Source organism: Callorhinus ursinus, unplaced genomic scaffold (genome assembly GCF_003265705.2).
Source record: "Callorhinus ursinus isolate GAN/ISIS: 27379988/994484 unplaced genomic scaffold, GSC_fseal_2.0 scaffold10, whole genome shotgun sequence".
NCBI lineage: Eukaryota > Metazoa > Chordata > Mammalia > Carnivora > Otariidae > Callorhinus > Callorhinus ursinus.
The window spans coordinates 1,980,663-1,996,360 of record NW_027397072.1 but is presented as its reverse complement, the minus strand read 5'-3'; positions in this window follow the sequence as shown (position 1 = coordinate 1,996,360).

Below are 15,698 nucleotides of genomic sequence, written 5' to 3'. Positions count from 1 at the left end.
CAACTTTGTGTAGCATGTAGGGTAGTTGGGGGACTGCAGGCAGTTAATCAACTGTTTTTGGTAGATGTATAATAGGGCTAAAATTGTGATTTACTTTTTAAATTTTTGTTTGGAAAATTCTAAACATACACAAAAGAATAGCAAATTGAACTCCCAAGTGCAGAACCCACAACCAGCTTCAAAATTATCAGCATGACCAATCCCACTGCATTTTACACCGTTTCCTACCTCACTGTTCCCACGGATCATTTTGCAGCAAATCCCAGATACTTTATCATTTCATCCTGTTTTAGTGGGACTGTCTGTCAGATAAGGAAACTTTTAAACTTGAAAAAACAAAACCTTATACATGACCATGGCTGAACTGATCAACAGTAATTTCTTCGTAGTACCGTCTGTCCACTTCTGGAGATTATGTATACATACGCGCGTGTGTGGGTTTGTTTGGAGCAGGTTCCAAAGGAGGCTCAGATATCTGTCTTTGTTCTTCCGCTCCACGTGGACCCCAACGCTTCTCCTCGGCTGGTGGCTCTCTCGTCTCCCTCCTCGGGTCTGCGGATGCAGCTCCCAGCCTTCGCTCCTGGGCCCAGCTGCCCAGGCCTCTGGCACTGTCCCCCTGGAGGGGGCTGCTGCCCTCAGATGCCCACCTACAACACCTTCCAGTCAGGGTGAGCCCCTAACTGTCAGAGGTCCCTGTGCCTCTCTAGGCTGCTTGCTCATTGCACCTGCCACGGCCGCTGTCCGTGCCTTAGCGTCACCCCATCGGTCACATGTTGGGGTTCACGGGGACTGCTTGTTACCCAGCTTCATGGAAGCTGTCCTCAGAGGGTTTCCTGTTTGGCTATGCAAGTTGCTCTATTTTTAGGAGATTTATGGGAGGTTCAGAAACTGCCCAACGCCCAATGTCTCTGGCTTCAGAGGAAGTGTGAGGCGGGGCACAGGCGGGGTGGGGCCGACGGGGGCTGCCACACAGAGGAGAAGGGGCCCGGGGTCCGTTTAGGGTGTGAAGGAGCCAACCCTAAATCCGTAGGATGTAAGATCACCAGACTTGGTGGCTCCTTTAATGCTTGACTTTGTCATTCTCTCAACAGATCAACCTTGATTCCACACACTCACAGATCACCACCTCGTGTGCGCCAGGCGCCGACGGGAAATAGCCAGTAACACAGATCCCGTTTCTTTTCATTTCTCGAGTGTCTGCTATGTGCTTTCACATTTTATAATCGTGGCTGTTATAGTAAGTTATATGCTAGAGATAAATCTTAGTATTTGAGAAACAGAATTGAAAATGTTCCCAGCTTCCTTCTCTGGAATCATCCATTTTCCTCGGCTTCACTGACAAATATTTATGCTTTCCTTTTCCAACATGGCCCTGCCATTGTTCGCACGGGATGACCTCTCTTCCACTGGGTCCATTTTGCTTAAGTCCTTTAAAATGATTAATTGATGATGACCCTTGAATTAAAATACCATATTTCTTGATTCTAAGATGGATATTTTTCACCTGTGAGCATTTCTGAAATCTGAATGCAGCTTATAATTGATGGTTGCTTTTTAACATGGTCTTTTTTCCCCCTGAAAAGCTGTTAATAAATAGATGGTGCATCTTATAATGGATGGCACCTTAGAATCAAAGAAACATGGTAATTCTCTTTCTGTGGCCCGCATCCTGACCAACGTAATGCATTCCATCTCACAAATTTTGGCTAAGGAAAGTTGCAAGAAATCTCACCAGAACTTGATAGAGTTTCCTCATTCTATCCCCTGATTTGCTGATTTTGGATTGTTTTTCTGGTTTCTATGAAAAAAATCACCTTCCACTCCCTGTTGAGTCACAGAATCAGATGGATGTGAAGCAGATCCGCCAGCCATGGTTTCCGTCCAGGGCGGGCTAGCCATCCTGGACCACGTTCTGGCACTGCCCCACATCTCCCACCTCACCTGACCAGTCTGGGGGCACTGCATCAGGACGTTTAGGATCACAAATCTACTGTCGGAGGATCCGTGCGGAAGATGTCTAGTGAGATGACAACTTAAAAGCAAACACTTAAAAATATGACAACATTCACCCTGAAAGGGACACTTTACTTTCAGATAAAAAGAAGATAATTGATTTGGCTTATTATTTATGAAAGAAAAAAAAGGACAATGCTTTTTAAAAGGGGGGAAAGTAGAGTTTTTAGATTTTTTTTTCCCTAAAATGGATGGTTCTTATTTTTCCTTAATGGGAAAAAATTAATGGCATGCGTGTATTAACTGCCATGTAAGCAGTTTTGAGGAACCGCTGCTGGTTTAGAGTTTGAAGACGTTAGCGCTAATGCAGGCCCCCGGATTTGGCGGCTGACAGCCCTGTTTTGACAGGGATGAGCACAGAATGCGCAGATGCTGCCCGGGCCGTGTGCTGCTCCCATTCTGGGTCAGGGGACACTCCGGCCACACTGCCGGCATCGAAATCAGGGACTGAGGGTTTGAGAACCGGTTCCTCAGGGATCCCATCTGGAAACAGACAGATGCCAAGAGGAAAAAGGAAGGCATTGCTTCTTTCTGCTTTGCTCTCTTTCCGCCTTGGATAAATGTGGTCACCTTATATGCACTTATTGTGTTCTGGGAGCACTTGAAATCAGGACTTATTGTGCTTTAAGGAAAAAAATAATGAAGTATCAAATCTAATGTCCAATATGGAAAACACTAAGTCCAGGAATGTTGGGACAGTGTCAGCTTCCTGGAACATTTTTGATTTGATATTGCATCTGTGAGCGCTCCAGGCCACCATGTGGGTCTGCAGGGATCTCTGCGTGCCCAGCAGTGGGTGCCACACCCCGGGGGACACACTGGACCCTGTGAGTGAGCGTCCATCCGCCGCGCTCTCGTTCGCTCCGCCAGACCCCTCCGCCTTGGATCCATTACCTGTGTCCCTGCTCCCTGCACCCCGCCCCCACCACTGACACAGCTGTCAGGTCAGTGGCCCCGACAGCCGTGCCCGTGTGACGCTTCGGCTCAGAGATCTGCAGTGCCTTCCTCTTGTCCTGCAGAGCCCCGGGCCTTACAGACCTCCCCAGAGGGGCCCTCATGGAAAGGGGGGACCTCGTCTACCAGGACTCCCCACACCCAGCTCAGCTCTGGAGCCCCACCCCCCAACCCAGCGCCTGGTAGTAGGTGGGTGTTTATTGCAAGAAAAGAAGAGTGCTCTGCAAGTCTGCGATGTGCGTGTCCTCTCCATTAAGGAGCACTCTTGGCTTCTCCATATGCCATACCTCCATTGGCTAGTCGTCATTATCAACTCTCCTTAAAATCCTGCTGAGTATGTTTCTTTCATTTGCATGTTCCCGGCTTAATTCATTCTGGCCTGACATGCAGTCAGAGCTTAATAAATGTGCCTTATTCTAACCAACAGAATCTATTTGTTGTTCCCAAATAGGCTCTTTCTTTCCCACCTCCATGATTTTGCCCGTGGTGCTCCCTTCCCTTACTGCCCCTTGACTATCTGAGCTGTAAGGTCCCCGTCCTCCTTCCAGATGCTTTAATATGCTTCTTTATAACATATCCAATGGGTGACAATGGGGGGGGGGTCTCTGTTTCCGCGGGAACCTGTTCTAAGACGGCACCTCTGGGGCCAGGGGCCCTAGTATCCACCCCCGAGTACAAGCTATGGGACAGCTGGGCTGTCATCTCCAAACCAAGGCTCACCGCATGTGCACTGTGGCTTGTTCTCGTGCAAAGTGCTGGACGTAACCGTAGGCATTGTCCACCCAGTCTCTCTGATTTACAAGTGAGAACACCGGGGTCATGCTGGGGGGAAGCTCTTTGTCCCACGGCCCAGGTCTCTGGACGCCCCATCCTGTGTTTGCTCATAGAAGGGAGGGGAGCTCGTGTGTGGTGGTTTCTGACATCGTCAGTGAGAGATTATCCTTAAAAAAGGTTTCAGTACGACTGTTATTACTGCGACCACAGAGTAAGAAATTACTTAGTGGTCTAGACAGAAAACCCAGGTTCCAGAGTATCAAGGAACAGTTCTACTGTATAATCACCTACCAGTGTAATCTTGGCAGATTAACCCTCAACCTAATAGTACAACGATAATAAAGCATTTTGAAGTGTGCCTTCTCTTTATGAAAGAGAGGAAAGCATTGTCTTTTATTTATAAATCACGGAGGTTGAAGAAATCCATGAATGTGTCTGTAAATGTCAATGAGCATATTCTGCAAGACAAAGAATGCACGTGTGAAAATTACGGTCTACAGATCATCAGCGTGCACATGGCCACCTGCGTCAGCTCTCCTCGAGCCGCGGGTCAGGAGCCCACACGTCGTCCCCCTGGACAGGTGTGCTTGCTGGGACCACAGCAGGGAGGTGGAGGATGACAGGGAGCAATGGAAGATGGGAAGAAAAAAACTGTAGTTCTTACAGACAGACTTAGAGCAGAACACCAAAGGATCTCTGCAGGAAAGGCCTGGAGGCAGGACACTCCTCGGTGCAAACCTGGGACCGCGTCCAGCATGGGTGTGAGCAGATTGATCCCAAGTCCTGGGGGGGCCCAGACCCGAACACCCACAAACACTTACGTTTAGTTCAATGCCAGAAGGGAGGGACAACCAAGTAGAGTGCTCGTTAACAAAAAGGATGACCAATTGTTGCTGCTCATTTTTGTTTTCTCCTACCAATTTCTCCTTTAAGATAAGCAAAAAAAGCCACTGAGGTAAAAACAATCGGTGTACCCATCTACAGGGACAAAGGGGACAAACCTGAAGTTATGCATATTTAAGATGTGTGCAAGAAGGCTCACCCCGGGGAGCTAGGGGAGCACTTCCTCCTGAGGTGTTCCCCGCTCCGAGGCCGTGTCGCTGGCCCTCTGCCACTCTGACTGGGCTAGCGCCCCTCGTCCCGTCCCCCCCCCCGGCACCGATGCTCCTGACAGGGCATGGACTGGAGTCCAGGGATGGGTCTGCTCTGCGTTGTGTAGGTCGGACCCACACTTGGTGAGCAAGTCGGTAAATGTCTTCTCCTCTGCTCCTCTCCATCAGTTAGGGTCTTGGGTACGTCTGTTCTGAACCTGCCATATTCCCTTGTCTGGGTGCCTTGGTGAGGACCTTGAAACAATCCTATACACCTTAGGAGACATGTCCTGCCCCCAGGAAGCTATAGTTGAAGGGGGGAGATAAAATCAGACATATCCAGAGCTAATAAAGCTGTTGCACATATGATTTATTATGAAATTGATGTATAGACTGATTATATAGGTCCTCTTGTTACACTTTATCTTCATTGCTTATTTCCTCACACGACCCCCCACCTGCCACACCATAAGATCTGGGAAGGCAGAAGCCAGGACTCTTGAAATCTTCCCAGGGTCAGACCTCATCTGTGTCTCGCTCATGACCAAGCTCCAGGCGGAAATCCTACCTGGGGGGGGAGATCAATGATCAAATACAGGGACTGGCTTTCTGTCTATCTCTGTCTCTATAAGTTGAACAATGTATATACTTTTTAAAGGTCATGTGTCTCATTTCATAGTTTTTATCACTTCGGTCACTTTCTAGCACCCAACACAGAGCACATGGTGGCCCGGCCCGTTGCCCAGCGTCTGTGTGCTTTCATTCACTGAGGGCAACACTGAGGAGAAATTGCTGGCCATGTAAATAGATGTTAAAAGATAATTTACCAGTGGCTCTTCTCCTTAAGAATATCAGGATCTGGCTCTGATAAAGTCACAGGGGTGAGTCCTTTGCTGGTACATGGACCACAACACCAGGTGGGATGTCATGTCACAGTTGGCACGTGGTTCCTCCTCTGTCTGTCTCTGGACTAGCAGCGGAGAGGGACACCGATGTCGTGCTTGAGGATGTGCGGGGCACAACCACTGCCGGAGACGCTGGGGACAGAGCCGCCCGGAGGGGAGCCCCCCTGTCAGCGCTTCGGGGACCTGGGCACGCGGTGCACCCTGCTGCACGGGTGGACTGAGGGCCGGCTGCCCCCGCCCGGCGGCTTTGGGGGCCAAGACTGGAAGCAGCCGCTCTGGGTCTGTGGCCCCCGAGGGGGCACGGCCTGCATCCATCCCGGGGCTGCCACAGCCCAGTGCAACAGTCCGGTCCATGGTGACACAACCTAAGCCAGTTTTAAGGCTTCTGAATTGTTGAGTCAGCAAACAACGGGGCAAGCAAACATAATTCTGATCGCCGTTACCTGCACACATTCCTTAAGTGTGGTGGAGGCGCACGTTCCCTCTGAGCCCGGGGAAGAGGGGCCTCTCCGCTCCACGGATGCACCTTGTCTACCTTAGTCTCCAGAAGGCAACACCTTGAAGTGAACTTGAAACAGCAGAGAAGAGCCACTTGTGGGCCTCCTGAGGAACTCCAGAAACTGGAGAGCACTGCAGGCCTGGAACTTTGAGGAAAAGGAGTTTTTCATTCCCATTCTGCCTGCCTCAGCGATGCATGTGCCCCGAGGGCGATCTTTCTGCCCAGCCCCGGTGTGTGCCCACTGGACCACACGCCCAGGTCCAAACCGGTGTGAGAAGCAGGTGGAAGTTGGACTTCTCCCCGGGAAGCCAAGGAATACAGGGTGATGGCAAATGTGCCCTGTGGCTGCCCACAGGCCCCGGGGCCGGGGCTTCGGGAAGTGAGGTGAGGGGGTGTCCCTTCCCCTGGGGCCAGGCCGGCAGAGCTGGGGCGGTGCAGACCAGGCTGGAGAGAGCAGCCCTGGGAGGATGGTGTGTGGGGTCTCTGCCGCAGGGATCCTTTGAGTTACAGGACCCTGCGGTGGCTCTCGGTGCCAAGGACAGCTGGAGACCTGCCCAGTGCCTGCAGAGGCCACAGTTAATCTCTCATGATCGCTCCTAAATGGGAATGTTAAGGATTTAATGAGGATATGTGGGTGGAGACAGGCCCCTTGGAACTCCAGGCTTTCACTTGATATTTTACCTGAAGGGTTATGGGTGGAATGATGGGGGAGCAGAGTCTTTGTCCTGCACTGCTGGCTGAGTGTAGCTCCTCCAGGCCCCTGATCCAGCGGCAGCTGTGGATGGACCATTCTGCTTAATTATTACTGTGATTTGTTCTGGATCGGGGCAAGTATGCAGGCACACAGGCCTGGACACTTTGGTGGTGGCCTGCAGTTCCTATGAGTCACATCCTTGGCACCTTTCTGGAGTGAGCGTGCTGGAGCCAGCCTGCCTAGCAAACAATCGTGGATGTGGACGTGACCCAAACCAGGTGGTTTGGGAGTCAACTCAGTCAATTCCTGGCTGTGGGATCGTGGATGACGTACGCACCCTCTGGCTACTTTCCCCCATCTACACAGTTGGGATGCTAGTTAGCCCGGTAGGTGGTTCTAAGGAAGGGAAATAAGTTAGGTGCCTGGCACACAGCAGGTGCTCCATGAGTGACAGAGCATGACGTGCGTGGAGTTCACAGCACTTTCCTCCCTTCCCCAGGATTCACGCGGCTCTCAGGAGGCTGTGGGTGCTCAGGGGATGCGGGGACATGGTACCTGCCGAGACGGCATCTCCGGCCTCAAAGTGCTCGCTCACATCGAGTTTCAAAGTTCATGGATGAGAATCTTCAGGACCACAAATGTCCAGTGTTTGCACTGTTTTAAATACATACACGATGGAGTCTTTTATGCATGGGGAGTTTTTTTTTTTTTACTTCCAGTTGAGTTTTTGAGCAAACTGCAATAACAGCTCAGCAGAGAAGTAATTTTGCCTGATTTCCCTGACTTCTGTGTAGATAGTGCACCATGCGAGTCCCTCCTTGCTGGGCACACTGCACCGAACGCTCCCACCTCGTCCCTCCTCTGACTGGTGACGGAGAGCTGACTATCTGCACTTCCTCCAGGGGCTGGCATATCCACTGTCAATGCGGACCCCAGTGTCCCTGCTTTGGTTTCCTCTGCCCACTCCGCGGCGATACCCTGGCCCTGGGACAATGCGTTTCAGCCCTGGGAGACTCCTGATGGTTCTTTATTCCTTACTGGATCTTCATCTGAGGATGAAACTCCCAAAAGTGGTCTCTATCATTTCACCTTCCTGCGGGGAACTTCTGTGCATAAAGCTTAGACTGCCATTTTTAATAAGCTGGCCTCAACACTCTTTCTACAGATGGGCCTCCCAGTGCACTATTGCTCTTTCCTTGGGCTCAGAAAAATGGAACATGTCTACATCTGGTCCATCTCTGCCTTTGTTTGGGGCTCATTGTGGCTCCATATTGTCTGGTGCCTTTCTGGGCTCTTGTCCGGAGTGATGCCTTTCAAAGGCTACCTGTTCTGTAAGACGGTGGCCAGAAGGCTCTGGTCCACAAGGGGTGGCTTTGGCCCTTCTCTGCACGGCAGAGCTCTGGGTCATCAGTGGTCAGCATTAGCTTTGCTTCAGTGTCTCCTGCGCTGGTCATGAGCATCGAGAGTGCAGGGACTGCCCGCCTTGCAGTCACTTCTTCCTTCCAGCCCTCCTCCCCCTGTGCAGAGCACCGTCTCTCAAACAGACGTGCTCAAGAGAAATGTGTGAATTGTAGTGAAGTAGACCAAGTCGACTGTAGGGTCTGTGTTTGCAGATCCCGGGTCAGCGCCCCTCCCTGCCATGATCGCCTGCCCCACGTTTTGGAACGAGCTCTGCTTGGAGCCCCCCGTGAGCCTGCTCATCAGACGCAGGAGGAAGGTGCAGGCTGTGGCTTCCCCCAACCTCTTACTGTCACCAAGTGGCTGTCACACCTGTCACTCTGTGCTGGTGCTGAGGGGGCTACCATTAAAACGAAAGCCACGGGAGCATCCGCCCCACACAGCCGCCTCCAGGGGGGAGGATGGAGCGCCCGTCTGTGGAGCTTCAGACCTTTTCTGTGCGGGTTAAACGGTCTCTGCAGGGCACCTCCTGGAGCAGAAGGGCCCTCACTTGGAAATCTACGTGCGTTGATATGTTCACGCCACTCCCCAGCAGCCTCATCAACAGGAAGGTGAGGCGGGGGCAGGATGCCTAGCGGAAGGAAGGACATTGCCAGTCTCCCACCAGCCTCAGATTGGAAGCCGTCAGTCATGCCAGGCCCCGGGTCCAACCGAGGCTTTGGTTACAGTGGGTTCAAGGTTTGAGAAGGAATGGAATAAGAACAAGAGGGAAAAGCAGTAGGCACAGGTGGGCACAGGGGCTGACGGGAAGAACGAGGCCGGTGGATGAAGGGAATGTTGTCCAGCAGAGGGTGAAGCACAATGACAGGGTGTCCCCTGGAGTCTTCCCGCGTCCTTCGTACCGTTGATCAGCCGGGCAGACTCAAGCACCTGTCCTCACCGTGGGGCACCCCTGCCGTGTCCGCACACGACCAGGGAGAGAAAATAAGGGGCACAGATGAGCATGGCCCTGGCTTTGAAGCAAAAGGAGGCTTGCTTGGTTGTACAGGAAGAGTGGTGTGGGAGCCTGGGACGCACAGCCCGCCCTGCAGCCGCGGGAAGGAACAGGGCTGGAAACCGCATCTCCTCGCCAGGGAAGGGGAAGCCCGCAGAGGGTGAAGAGCTTCAGAAGGTCCCCCAGCCAGTCGGTGCCCAGCTGGCTGAGCCCCCGGCAGTGGAAGTCAATCGAATATGAACTTGGCTTTGGGGAAGGGATTTCATTTCTCTGGGCCTCATTCTCCTGAAGTGTCGAGTTTTGGAGCACTCAATAAATGGAACCTCTTCAGACCTCCTCAGGGAATTTCGGTTAAGTGTGGGCCGGTGCGTGCTCTCCTCCATGAGTGGGTCTTTGTCCTGGATCAGGAAGAGTTGCAGGCCTGGCCAGGCCAACAAGTTCCCAGAGGCTCTGAAGTCTCTATAAATGTACTGAGATCCAGGAGGAATTCAGTTCAGCAACCAGTGGCCTCTCAGAAATGCTGACTATGGTCTTTTGGAGCCAGAGGAGATGCGCCAGGAACTCTCAGTGGGAGGGTCGGGGGGTGGGGAAGCACTGGATTACCTTGGAGGGACCCCGAGAGTCCTGCTTGGCTTTCTCAGGTCCCTGCAGGGAGGCTCCCAAGGCATGGGCCCCATGCAGCTGGACTCTCCCGGGCAGGTGTCGAGTTGTGGTTTTGGACTCAGGTGCACACCAGCGACTAAATGAAGGTGTACTCCCAGTGACTTGGCTTTGGGCAAATTCACACACCCAAATCAAAACCCACACAGCAGTCACTTCAGGGGACTCAGTGGGGGGAGGTTCCTTCTACTGAGCTTAGCCATGGAGGGAAGAAGGACCAGGGGAGGCTTCGGGCGGCTGCAGGTGAGCGTGGAGTGGCGGGCAGGGTTTTCAGGCTGGGTGTGGGGAGTAACCGCCTTCTAGACAGAGGGGCTGGAGGGAACAGCCCCAGGGCACCTTTGCTGGTGGTGGGACCCCAGCAGCATCCCACGTGGCGTGGGAGCCGAGGCGGGGAATGCGCATCTCCCACCGTACCTTTGACAGTGCCGTGCAGGTAACCCAGTTTCCTGGAACAAATCTGTGGTGCAGAGTGAAGTTCAGCCGTGTTGTCCTGTGTCTTGCTCTGTGTTTTCCTCCTTTGTAATGAGGTCACACTTGTCCAGGAAGCGGGGTGTTGAAGTCGTGGTGCCCCCGATGGGGTGTCCACCACAAATCAGCGACACAGTAAACTTTACGTTGGTAGGATCTGCAATTTTATGTTCAATCAGACACTGTCTTAAACTAACTTCGACCATGGTTAACGGTGGTAGCAGGCTCTAAACACTTCAGGAAAACTCATAGGATAAAAACAAAAAATTAGAAACTTTCCATTTATTATATTATGTTGTGTTAACTAGATAAAAGACACCATTATAAAATTTAAGAGAATGCCTTAATTCAGAAGTAAGATGACAATAAATCTACTTTCTTGAGCATCTCTTACGTCCCAGGAAACTTGCTATCTGCTCTACTTCTTTCTACCTGGTCCGGGTCTTTTCACTCTTTCTTCCTTGAGGAGAAGTCTGAGGCTCAGACAGGTGAAATGATCTGCCCTAAAGAGGTGGTGCCAGGATTCCAACCCCAGGTCTTCCCGACTGAAGTCTGTTGCTCTTGCCCGCAGGCCTTGGTCTCCTCCAGGCCCGGAGCACAGGTGTGCCCTGGGGCACAGAGGCCGAGGACTGTGACCCGCTCTCCATGGGATGACAGCGTGTCTCCCGGGGTCCCCTCTCGCACGCGTGCTGATGAGCTCCTGCTGCCTGGATGGCACCTTCTCAAACCTTCACGGCCTGGCCTTCACGCTCCGGTTCATTGTCCATCAACACAGGGCACAGGCGTGTCCCAGGATAGCCTGGAGTGGAGCTTCAGACGGAGCCACGGAGCCCGGGACCCTGCACCGCTCAGACAGCTGCACGCTTATTTTGACCTGAGGATGATTTGCAGTGTCTACAGTTGAGAATGGTTGAGTATTGAAGACCCCAAGGGGACGTGGAGGAGGGGTCTCCTCTGGAAGGCAGAGGTGAGGAAATGTAAATAGCTGAGTTCAGCTCAGAATTTGTCTGCCTGAAAGCATCTGGCTCTTTTGTAACCCCTTTGCCTCTAGACAGGCCTCCCCACCCTACCCACAGGATCGTCCTTTATGGCTGCCAGAGGTTCGTTCCTCATCTGGAAATGTGATGTGCTTCTTCCTTTGCTCCCCCCGCTGCCTCTCAGGGAATGTGGGGTGCAGGTGCGTGGCTTCCTCCTCAGGCCTCATCTCTTCTGAGGCCCTGACCTTCACCTGACCTTCAGCCACATGGACCAGCGGTCCTTTCCCCAGACTTTTGCTCCTGCTGTACGGACTGCTGACTGTCCCTCATTCTTCAGGTCACAGCTCCGGAATCACCTCCACCTGGAAGCCTTCCTTGACCCCAGGCCTGATGGAGGTCTTCCTGGTGTTTTACATTTCAGGACTGTTTCTTGCTTACTTGTCTGTCTCCCCTAGAAGTTCCTGTGATCTTTGAAAGCAGGAATGCTCCAGAGTTTACATTTTACCTCCAGTGCTAGCAGATTCTTGACAAATAGCAGTACTCAATGTACACTGTTGAATAAAGCAAGCCATTTCTTTGTGACTTTAGATAAGAAAAATATTTTTGTTGGGAAGATATGGTCATTGTAAGAGAATCTGTTGCAGGCATACAGTGATTTCTCAGCAAGTATTTAATGAACACCTTTTATGGGCATATCATAAACTAGCGTGGGATATTGAGCAGGACTTGCTTTATGTAAGGGATGCTTTGTTTTTTTTTTTTTTTTTAAACCACTGGATCTACAGTTTCTAGAACAGGGTCTGGCGTATTGTGAGCACCCAACGAACATGTACGGAATGAATGAATGAAGTACTCCAGAGCTTCTAATGACTTCTCACACGTGTGGTCTTACATGCAAATTCACACAAAACTGCAAAGAAAGGTGCATTGGTAACTATCCTAATTGTATTTTATTTTTTAAATTTTTATTGTTATTTTTTTAAATTATTATTTATTTGACAGAGAGCACAAGCAGGGGGAGCGGGAGAGGGAAAAGCAGGCTTTCTGCTGAGCAGGGAGCCCGATGCGGGGCTCGATCCCAGGACCCTGGGACCATGACCTGAGCCGAAGGCAGACGCTTCACCGACTGAGCCACCCAGGCGCCCCTATCCCAGTTTCAGATGAGAAACTGAGGCCTGGAGATATCGAGTGACTTGCTCTGGGTTATTGGAGCAGAACTCAGCACAGAACCAGCGGCAGAAGTTTGCTCTGACGGCTGGTTGTTGGGAGTCTGGGAGCTCATACATACCATTCGTTACTCAGTGAACCCTGGGCACCTGCAGTAAGTGAGCACTGGTCTGATGGCTGAGTCACTCAGGAGTGAGTCAGAGATGGTCAGGTGGCCGGCCCAGAAACGTGTCTTGCTCACCGGGGTCTGTCTGCCGGGTGCTGACCGTAGGCAGTCAGAGCAGCGTCCAGGCTTGAAAGCATAGCTGGGGCATCTGCCTGCATGAGTGAGGTGAGGTGTCCTCGTGCAGGGTGATTAGCTTGCGGTATGGCTCAGTTGGGGCTGCCGTGAGAATGTGGCCACAGATAACTGAACAGCTCCTGCCTGCAGGCGTGTATAAGAAAGAAAGGCACAGTCCCTCTTTGAAGGAGCCCCAGCCAGTGGGGAAGGCTCACACACGTGCAGAGATGTGCACAGGGTTACATCGATCACAGAACGATGGCATCCAACCAGACTGGGGTGAGCAGGGACAGATTCAGAGAGGAGAGGATGGTGCACCGATGCCGGACGTGGCGTGAGGTTGAGGGGTGGGGAACTATAGTGACGGCAAGGGGAGCAGCCTGGTTGAAGCCAACGTGCTCTTGGAGAATGGCTAACAGCTCGGAGTGAACAAAGCATGGGCCCGGAGGGCTGGGAGCGATGAGGCAGGGAGCTGGTGAGGAATTCTTGGTGGCCCGTCTGTGCCAGGGCAGGCCGTACTTATGGGCAGGTGCAGAGGACCCCACGACATGCCTGTGGGAAGCGTGATGCCCAGGCAGGGCTGAGCTCCGTGGAAGCAGCAGGCCTGCTCCCTGCAGACCAGAAGCATCTTCTGCCCTCACCTGGGATGCTGGGCTCTGAGTCTTCTCCGTACACATCTCTGCCTCCACATCGTCCTCGGGCAGATCCGAGCCTTCCCCGCAGTGGGGGTATCTTTCGCTCCCCGTGACCTTTGGCACGTTGTCTCCCAGGCCAGGCTGAACTCCTGGTTGTTTCTCTGGAGAGACGACGTGAGGTAGTGTGCGCCCACCCTTCCCTGCGTCCTGCGCACCCCGCCACCAGGGAGAACCCAGCCTGGGCAAGCACACCCCCTAGGCCTGCCTGTTCTCTCCGGACTGTTGGCACCCCCAAATCCTGACACCTGCCTCTCACGCTCCTTTTGATTTTGGTGACCTGTTTTGACAACTCCCTGGCTTTCTCATTCTGTGTATTTGTTAAATGAATATGGAATGAATGGATGCCTTTGATCCTCCCCTCAACTGACAGCTGTTGGCAAGATCCTCCCATAACCTTGCTCTTCTGGGAGGCTCGCTGGCCACCAGAGGAGGGGGCTTGTAGCTTCTCACCCAGAGAACTGCTTGTGTTCTTTCACAAAGTCACATTCTTTCCTAGGAGGCACAAGCAGCCCTCGGCCATGGCTCTAGAGTGAATGAGGACGCTCACAAAAAGTTTGGAACATCTTCGTCCTTGGCGCTAATACTTGGCAGCTTGCGCCCCCTCTGATAATGAGCGTGTGACGGCTCTCTCTGTGGCTTTGGGAGCCGACCTTGGTCACCATGGAGACGTGCATCCTGCCGGACCTGCCCACAAAGCCTGTTCTGAGGTTTCACTTCCCTTTTCCCTTTCAAGGACCCTCTATTCACAACCACTTTTGAAACCCAACAAGTGGGAAATGTCACGCAAGAGAGCGGACACAGTCCCGTGGTCACTGGGGACGCCTCTGCCGTGTCCCGGAGGGTGGAAACACAGCCGTCACTCGACAGGCATTTTAACGGCTGCCCCCACCCCAGAGAATAAATTATCCTTTTCAACCAAGTCCGATTTAAGCACAAATCTGAAGTCCTGGCTTTGACAGTCTGCTCCTCTGGGGTGGCAATGTGGAGACAGCAGCTCCCCTGTACAGAGTGTGACAATCCTCAAACATGCATGCTTCTGGGGACCGCAGAGGGACTTGTGGCAAAACTTCTCCACAGCTCCTGCTTCAGAAGCCCCCGTTGGGTGCAGAGATGGGGTAAAGGCAGTCCCCTCTCATGTCCTGTTACTGATGGTGGAGTGGGACCAGAAAGGCTTCATGTCACTAAAACCAGTGCTACCGAATTGTCCTCTCCTACTTTGTAGTTACACAGTGTGGAATACACCTCCTCTTCGGTGGGGGCCTCCTGAGCATTGGGTAGAGCCAGGCAGTGGAGATTCTGACTCCAGTTCTGTTCCAACGCCCCAGTGAGCCAACTCGAGTGGCTGGCCTTCTCTCAGATCCCTTTCCTTACCAATAAAGTGTCTCTGTGTTTCCAAAAGGGCAAGTGCGAGTGGGACACGCAGGAGCATGTCATACCTGCGGGACTGATTTGCTGATCGTTACCCGTTTCATCCTCAGTGTTCTGTCTGTTTAATACCATTTACCTGTAGGATGGCAAATTATTAATATTCATGGCAGAAAATTAGAAAAAAGGAGAAGCCCCCCCCCAAATGGGAAAATCTTTCAATTCTACTCAGTAGAAATAGGTGTTTGAGGACGTGAAGGCATGATACTTATCTTGTGAGCGTATGTGCGTGTATGCGTTTTTGTCTGTCACTAAACTGGGATCATCCACACTGCATGTTGTTAACCTGCCATTTCCTTGTGCCCATGTGGCACACACGGTTGTACCTGCTCAGTGCGAACAGCATCATGCATCTTCTGCTATGTTCTTACCGCAGCGAGATGGTGTGCCTTCCCCTGGAGGCACTGCACACTCCTGTGGGTCTTATGATGTTTCCAGTGTTTTTCTTTAATTTTTTTTATTGTTATGTTAATCACCATATATTACATCATTAGTTTTTGATGCAGTGTTCCATGATTCATTGTTTGTTCATAACACCCAGTGCACCATGCAAAACGTGCCCTCCTCAATACCCATCACCAGGCTAACCCATCCCCCCACCCCCCTACCCTCTAGAACCCTCAGTTTTTCAGAGTCCATCATCTCTCATGGTTCGTCTCCCCCTCTGACATACTCCCCTTTTCTTCCTCTCCTGTTATCTTCTT